This window comes from Tupaia chinensis, unplaced genomic scaffold (genome assembly GCF_000334495.1).
Source record: "Tupaia chinensis unplaced genomic scaffold, TupChi_1.0 Scaffold000077_1, whole genome shotgun sequence".
NCBI classification, from domain to species: Eukaryota; Metazoa; Chordata; class Mammalia; order Scandentia; family Tupaiidae; genus Tupaia; species Tupaia belangeri.
In genome coordinates this window covers 3,541,848-3,549,699 of record NW_006159538.1, presented here as the reverse complement: position 1 = coordinate 3,549,699, position 7,852 = coordinate 3,541,848, and the positions used below count along the sequence as shown (strand labels likewise).

General features: G+C 44.9%; 1 pseudogene; it reads right to left on the bottom strand.

Moving 5' to 3' along the window:
* Positions 1–897: 897 nt before the first annotated feature.
* Positions 898–1,770, bottom strand: LOC102470770 (DNA-directed RNA polymerase III subunit RPC7-like; annotated as a pseudogene).
* Between the last annotated feature and the right edge of the window lie 6,082 nt (positions 1,771–7,852).

Here is a 7,852-nt window from a genome sequence, read left to right as displayed (position 1 = left end):
GGGATTCTAACCGCGCTCGGTCATGTGGGAGTCCAGTGTAGTAAGCACTATGCCACCTGCTGGCCCCAGTGTATATGTTTTTAATCACAGGAACTCTAATCTCATAAAATCCTACTTGTAAGAGCCCAGGTAGGTTGACATAGTCATAATGTAGTAGTAAATAACATGCTATGTACAAGTGAAAAATAAAATTATTTTTAAGTTTCTGCTTTTAAAATGCTCATGTACTATATGACTGGTGAAAGTTTTTTTTTTTTTTTTTTTTTAAGGTTTTTGCCTTACGGCACATGCACTTATTGTAGAGAGAGAAAGAGAGAACGTGAGAAGTCACCCTCCCACCCCCGCAAAGAGGGGTGGCCACACTGCAACCCCTTCTCCTCCCAGGATCTTGGGCATGCGTGCACACTTGCCCAGCATAATTTTCAAGCCGCCGGGTCTGGGACTCGAACAGTGGTGGGACATGTGAGAGTTCAACGACCTAATCATTACACCATCTGCTGGCCCCCACTAGTGATAGTTTCACAATGACTTGTTCAAGTATGAATACATAGAGTTAGAGATACAAAGATTTGTTAGGCACATCTGAATTCCAATAATAATTAATAATAATAATAATAATCTACTAAAGTACGTAAGAGGGATGGCAGAGGCACACAGAGGGGGTGTCCGAGCATCAGACACTGGTTTCTTTGTAAGGTAGCTAGGATGTCAACTCAAAGTGGTCCTGAACATTTTGGTGACAAATAGTTGTCCAACAAATAAAATTTGTATTCAATTATTATCGGAAGAAAAAACAGAAAACATGTCTGTCCCAAATGCTTAGAAGCTGTATCATAAAGACATTTCGGAAGAAATTTCATGGCTAATAGGTTGCCATGAAATTTGTTGTCACTGTGTTCAAAAGTCACCTCCATCTTCAAAGTATGAATCCGTGGTCATTTTCCTCCTTCTCACTCTTCTTCACACTCCTGTCCCGCAGCAGCTTGTCCTCATCCTCGGCGCCTTCTTCGCTCTTTTCTTCGCTTCCTTCTTTCTCTTAACTTCCCTTGTCTGATTTTTCACCATCACCTTCCTTCTCCAGTTCCTCCATCTTTTTCAGCACACCTGCAGTATTTGTGACTGAAGTTCTTTTGCTTGTATCCTTTGCCTTCTGAGATTCGGGACCTGGGTTTTTGAATTTTTCCCTAGGAATCATCTGTCTTGGAAATTTTCTCCAATCTGGTATCCATTCTTCTTTGTGTTTCCACTCTCCTCTAGGGATTTTGGGCACACACGCACACGCACCCGGCGTGAGTTTTAAGCTGCTGGGTCCAGGGCTCAATCTATGGTCGCCTACGTGGGAGTCGAGCCATGTAACCATTATGTCATCTGCTGGTTCCTCTTTTACTGATTCTTTCAATATCTTGTTTCTCTTCATGTGTTTCAATACAATAGGCCTCTTTTCACTGTTTCCCTCAACTCCTGTTTCAAGATCAGCATGTATCCTCCACCTTCTATTTTCAGAGGCACTGGTTTATAATCTGTGTTGGGAAATAGTGACATGGTAGTTGAGATGCTGGGTTCAAATCCTGGACCTGGAGGCTTGAAAATAACAACAAATAGATAAATAAATAAACAAATAAATGCTTAAAAAAAAAGAAGAAAGAAAAAAAAAGGAAATAGCAGGGGTGGTTTCAATACTCCATCAGGTAACTTTCCACCTCTGCGAAATCCAACTGCCTGAACAGGAAAGGTATAAACAGCATGGCATCTTCCTTTGCTCCCAGCCATGAGAACTAGTTACACCAGAAGAGTGGGCAAACTGCTAAGTCTCGAGGCCTGGGCACAACTGCAGCTGAAGTGCTGCTCGGCAGAGAAAGGGTGTGGGCAGAGGGTGCTGAGGCTCTGAGGCTGCCCGTTCCACCCCCTGGGGCAGTGCACACGGGGCCCTCCACTGGCTCTCCAAATTTTAACATAGTCATTTTCTTGGGACACAGTCAAACCACAGAAACAATGTAAATGCTATGTGAATAGTTGTATCGTATTTAAAAAATTATATATTTTTTTATTGTATTGTTATATTTTTTCCTAATATTTTCTGACTGTGTTGCTTGAATCCACAGATGTGACGCCCATGGATACAAAGGATATCTTTTTTAGTATAGGTTTCCATGACTCTTGATAAATACATTGAGTCATGCAATTACTACCATGAATAAAGATATAAAACACTTCCATCGCTTCCCCCAAACTCCTCCAGGTTTCCCCCTTTGCAGTTAATTGCAACCCTCAAACTTGGGTAACAATTATTCTGTTCTCTGCCTTTACAGTTTGTCCTAGACAGAATGCCATAAAATTGAAATAAGAATGTCGTCTCGAATCTGTTTTTGTTTTTAAACTTGCTCTAGGATGTATGTGCTTGCAGGGGAGATAGGGGAGGGCTGAGAGTAAAGGAAAGCACCCCCATGGATGGTGGTCATGCTGCAACCCCTCCTCCACTTTCCTCTCTTTGGGGCATGTACTCACACTTGCCTGATTTTTTTTTTTTTTTTTTTTTGGAGAGATTTTCACTGTAGGGCGCGTGCACTCGCCAGACAGACAGAGAGAGACATAGAGACAGAAAGCGAGAAATCACCCCCCAGGGGGAATGGTTACGCCGCAATCCCTTCTCCTCCATTCTCCTCTCGGGATCTTGGGCACGCACGCACACGCGCCCGGCATGAGTTTTAAGCCACCGGGTCTGGGACACGAACCGCGGTCGACTACGTGGGAGTCCAGCGACATAGCCATTACGCTAACTGCTGGTTCCCTGCCTGATGTTTTTTAAGCTGCCCAGTCTGGGACTCAAACTGCAGTCAGCCATGGAGGAGCCAGACACTTTAACCACATCATTGATGGCCCTTTCATTCCTTTTTCATTTTAAATAAGACACCTGGTGATCATTTATATAATTCCACCTGGTGATGGTTTATATAATGACAGTAGGCTCAGATGTCGAGTTTGAATTCGGATGATCTTAGCCCTACAGCTGATGAGAAACTTAGCATGATCATGGAAAGTTCTTGAGTTTCAGGTCAAACTTTGAGCTGAAAGTTTCAAGATTTTAGGAGCATAAGTATTTGCTTCCACTTTGAAATCCTTGGACTCCTGAAAGTCTTATACTTGATGGGAACTTGATTCCAGGTAGCCAGTATTCTACTGAATGTCATAGTTGCTAGAAGCCTGTTCTGGAACAGATGGCTTTTGTGCTATTTGCCACATGTCACTAGATACATAATCCTGCCTTTGCAAATTCTGCACGTTTCCCTGAGCCCCTTTCCTGCACAACAGTGGTGGTATCACTCTGTCAGTTAGGATTCTTGGCTATAATTTAATAGAAATGGACTCAGGCCTTCTCATGCAGAAAGGCAAATTTTTGGAAGAATATCAGAGCTTCACTGACTTGCTGTGGGCCAGAAACTTGGGAGTGGCTTTGCTGGACAGACTTGGCTCAGGGCCTCTCATGAAGTTAAGGCTTAGGTGTCAGCCAGGGCTACAGTCTGCAAAGACCTGGGAACCGGAAGACCTGCCATAGCCCGTCAGTGTGGTTGCTGGCAGGGGGATTCAGTTTCTTGCCATGTGGACCTCTCCAAAAGGTTGTGCATGTCATGACTTACCAGCAATAGATCGGAGCGGGAGCGCGGGGCGTGAGTGGGAGGAGAGAATGAGAGCACAAGGTGGAAGCTGCAGTGTCTTTTATCCCCTAATCCTTCTGTAATATTCTTTTTTAAAAAATTAATTTATTCTTTTTTTTTATTGCCAGAGGGTGCATGTACTTAGAGGAGAGAAACAAAGGGACAGAGAGAAGGCACCCCCAATGCACTATAGTCACACCGCAATCCTTTCTCCTCCAGTTCTCCATCCTGTCAGGATTTTAAGCATGCACTCACATGTATGTGACATGTTTTTCAGAGACAGAGATTCAAATCATGGTCAGTCATGTGAGATCCAGCTCCTTTAACCACTAGGTATGGGGCCAGCCCCCCTTCTGTCCTATGCTATTGGCCCCAAAGACCAATCCTACTCTAAGGTGGGAGGGGATTGCATAAAGGCATGAGGAGCAGCAGGCAAAGATAATCAGAAATCATCTTGGGAGCTGCCTACTACAGGCTGACTGGAGGACAAAGCTCAGAAAGAGAACAAAATTAGGGAGGCTCCTGAGGGCTAGCCAGCAAAACTTCAGAATACATCCTAGAGCAGGAGCAAAGGTCTTCATGCCACTGTCATTGTCACAGAAACGAACGTGACCACATGACCTCCAATCGTTCTACAATGTTGGCCATTTGCTCAAGATCTAGAGCCCTGAGAGAGCTGAGCCTCTCTCATGTCCCTGCGTGCCCACTGTGCTGGACTAGGGAGACAGAGGACGTATCCCATGCAGCTCCTGTCATTAGAGGTAAGTGCCGCTTTCCCCCAAGGCCACACACCTCAGGGGTTCTCCAAATGGGAGGTCAGGGTGCTAAGAGGAAAGAAAAGTCTAATGCTAGGTATACCTGCCTCTTCCAAAACCAGTGTCCGCAGATTCACACGATGTTGAGGGGCCTCTAAGAGGCTCATGCAATATGTAACCTGTGCCATTTATGCTCCGTAGTTAGATATGGGAACCACTGTCATTCAAATAGGAGGATTTTGAGATCTTGATAGTGCGCAGAGAGCTAGTGCTGGTGAGACAAGAGAGGGCAAGGCTGGACACATCAAGTCTCCGAGAGATTAGAAGCGCCAGGCTCCTGCTACTGGCTCTTTCCTGTTTTCTCACTGTTGAAACCGCACACGGAACTGGACCACCTGTAAGTCCTTTACGCTTTCGTGCCTCTTAGTTTTCATCTAAAAGCGCAGTCGGCTGGGAGCTCCTATCAGGCAGAGGCTGCGTTTTAATCACGTCTTCCCCACCTCCTCCCCGCGCCCTATGGTCAGCTTTGTGTTCCGGTGTGGTTGGTTTTTCCAGCCCCCCAAAAGCTAAAGAGAAGATGCCATTCCTGGATGTTAGCAGGTGGCTACAGCCAAACCTCTTTCGCAGTGTGTTTTTAACTTACGGACTTCATTTGCTGATTCCTCTGCAATCCTCAGATCCAAACTTCTAGCAGGATCCAAGTCAGTGTCTTGATCCTTTGCAGACACAGAGACAAATTCCCAGTGTTTGGTATGCCCCGTGTTGGGGGTGATCTACTCTTTGTATGACGCTAATTCCTAGTGCATGGATATTGTGGATCAAGCTCTGCTTGTGGGGATGTGACCGTGAAGGACAGACTCAGAGCCCTTCCGTGGGATGGGCTCTCACCTGCAGGGTAAACTTATTATTTGTCCCAGTAATCTGGGAGGGCAAGTCTATTTCTCACGTCAGAAACTAGAACTGGGGAGAAGAGGTCCAGGTTACCCGCAGGGGACTGGTCTCTTCTTTGGCCTTGATTTCAGGGGGGTTTGTTGCGATGTCTTGGAGAGGATCACTGATGATGGGTATGGAGATGACACTGGCAGTGTGGAGGCAGGCTGGGAGCCGAGAAGTCAGGACCTGGGAACAGGGCAATTCTCTGAAGCGAGTTGATAGCCATCTCTCTGGAACAGGATAAAATCCTATGAGCCTTTGAGTCCTGGAGAATGAACTGCCACTGTAAAAACAGCCTAGGATAGCAAAGCCAGACATCCTAATAAATCCTCCATTACTTATTTACCTGTCATGTTCTGTCCAGGTTCAGCAAAATGTGTGCAAGTTCTGTACTGCCTAAGCTGGACTTCCAAAATACCCAAGTGGGGCCTAGAGGGGTGAGGGTGTGTTCTAGGGGTGCTAAAGTTATGGGGGAGAAGTTGTTGTCCACCTGCTCTTGGCCAGCAGGGTGTTTGCAGTGGGGATGCAGAATGAAGCATGGGCGTGCACCATGCCCTCCCATGCACCACTGAGGCAGTTCCTGGGGCATTGCTCCATCTGTGTGGGCTGTCCCCAGGCCAGGACAGTCACACTGCTGGGCACTGGTGATTCTGCTGCCTCCCTGGCACCCCAAACCTGAGTGTTATCCGTCAGAAAGGTACACGCCTCAGTTCAAGGCAAGAGGTTGGGTTTCTTATTCAGCTCCCAGACTATGAGCCGAGGATCTAAAATTTTTTCAAGGACCTGTGAAATGTTTGAGCTTATAAAGTATGTCGTTGGCTTCAAAATACCAAAATGATAAAAAGAGAATCGATAAAAATATATTTAAATGTCTTCATGTCCATTGGTCTATTCCAACTTGATTCCTATGTAGTTGTATATAAATTACATTTAATGTGAGATGCAGATGCATTTTAATAAAATGCGATGTGAGGATTTCATAAGTAAAAGTGTGAGGGCCTTGAAATACCCTTTGAAATACCTGGTCTCTGCCCAGCTCCTCCCACTAAGTGTAAAATAGTGTCTTCCCCACCAGAGGGCGCACTGAGCAGCACTTCAGTTTGTTTAGTTAGGATTCCCTCTTCCCAGATGGGTCCCAATCAGGTCTCTCAGACTCATTTATCCTTTCTGTTTTTAACTTGAAAAAAAATATATCATTTAAAAAAATGTGATTTCTGATTTACATATAAGTGAACATCTTAGTGGGGTAGAGTATGATTTTTTTCAAAGCATGCATACAGTGTATAATAATAAAATCAAGGATCTAGACAGACTCATCTTATTCAACATTGAACATTATATTGTGTTTTGCACATTCAGTAATAGTTCTGCTAGATTCTTTTCTTGGAAGAGTATACTGAATTGTCAATGACATTTTTTATTCTATTGTGGTACTGCATTCCATAACATATTTCAATTTTTAAACATGCATTCTTGTGTCCATTCACCTTTAATTCTTCCTTCTTTTTGAAGGCCTACAAATTTGGATTAATGACATTTCCCTCACAGAGTGAGACAATGTCTTCTCAATGCACTTGGGACCTGGGGGTGGATGGTAATCTTTGGGGAGGAGAGAGGCCCGAAGGTTCCTCTTGTCTCAGGAGCCTTACCCAAATACCCAGGAACTGAGAGAAAGACAGCTGCAACACCCATTTTGCTGCATTCTTGAATTGCCTGAAAAGATAAAGTCCAGGGGCCAGCAGGTGGTGTAATGGCTAAGGAGCTGGACTCCTACATGATTGACCATGGTTTGAGTTTTGGACCTGGTGGCTTGAACCTCATGCCAGGTGTGTGTGCACATGTGCCCAAAATCCCGAGAAGAGAAAGCATTATGGTGTGGCCATCCTCTTAGGGGTGACTTCTCACTTTCTGTCTCTCTGGTAACGCATGTGCTCTATAACAAAATTCTCTCTAAAAAAAGAGACAAAGGCTGAGGCAGGCACGAAGTGGGAGACATTAGAGCCATAAATGGGATCCTTGAATTTTTAAAAACTTTGCCAGAGGGTTTATGTGCTTGCTACAGAGAGGGGGGGGGTTGAGAAACACCCCCTCCCATGGGGGATGGTCACACTGTAATCCCTTTCCTCTTTGTCACCCCTCAGGACTTTTGGCACACATGCCTGTCTAATTGCTGTGTCAGTGGGCCATGTGGGGTCCAGCCACCTGAGCCACCACACCACCGGCGGGCCCGGGATAGCTGAATTGTGACACAAGACTACTCTTCTTCTTGACCATGTCTACTCCACTGAGATTTAATATCTAGAAATGCTGTCTGAGCTCAGAGGGGGTTTAGAGATCTGGTTGGATGAAGGTGAGAGTGAGGTAAAGATAAAACTGCAAAGGTCTTATGGAGAAGCCAGTCTTGAAATGAATGTCAAAGTGTGTGTGTGTTTGATGGAAAAAATTAAATAACTTGTTTCCTAAACATAAAATAATATGTGCTTACCTAGAAAAAAGTTTTAAATGCAAGGA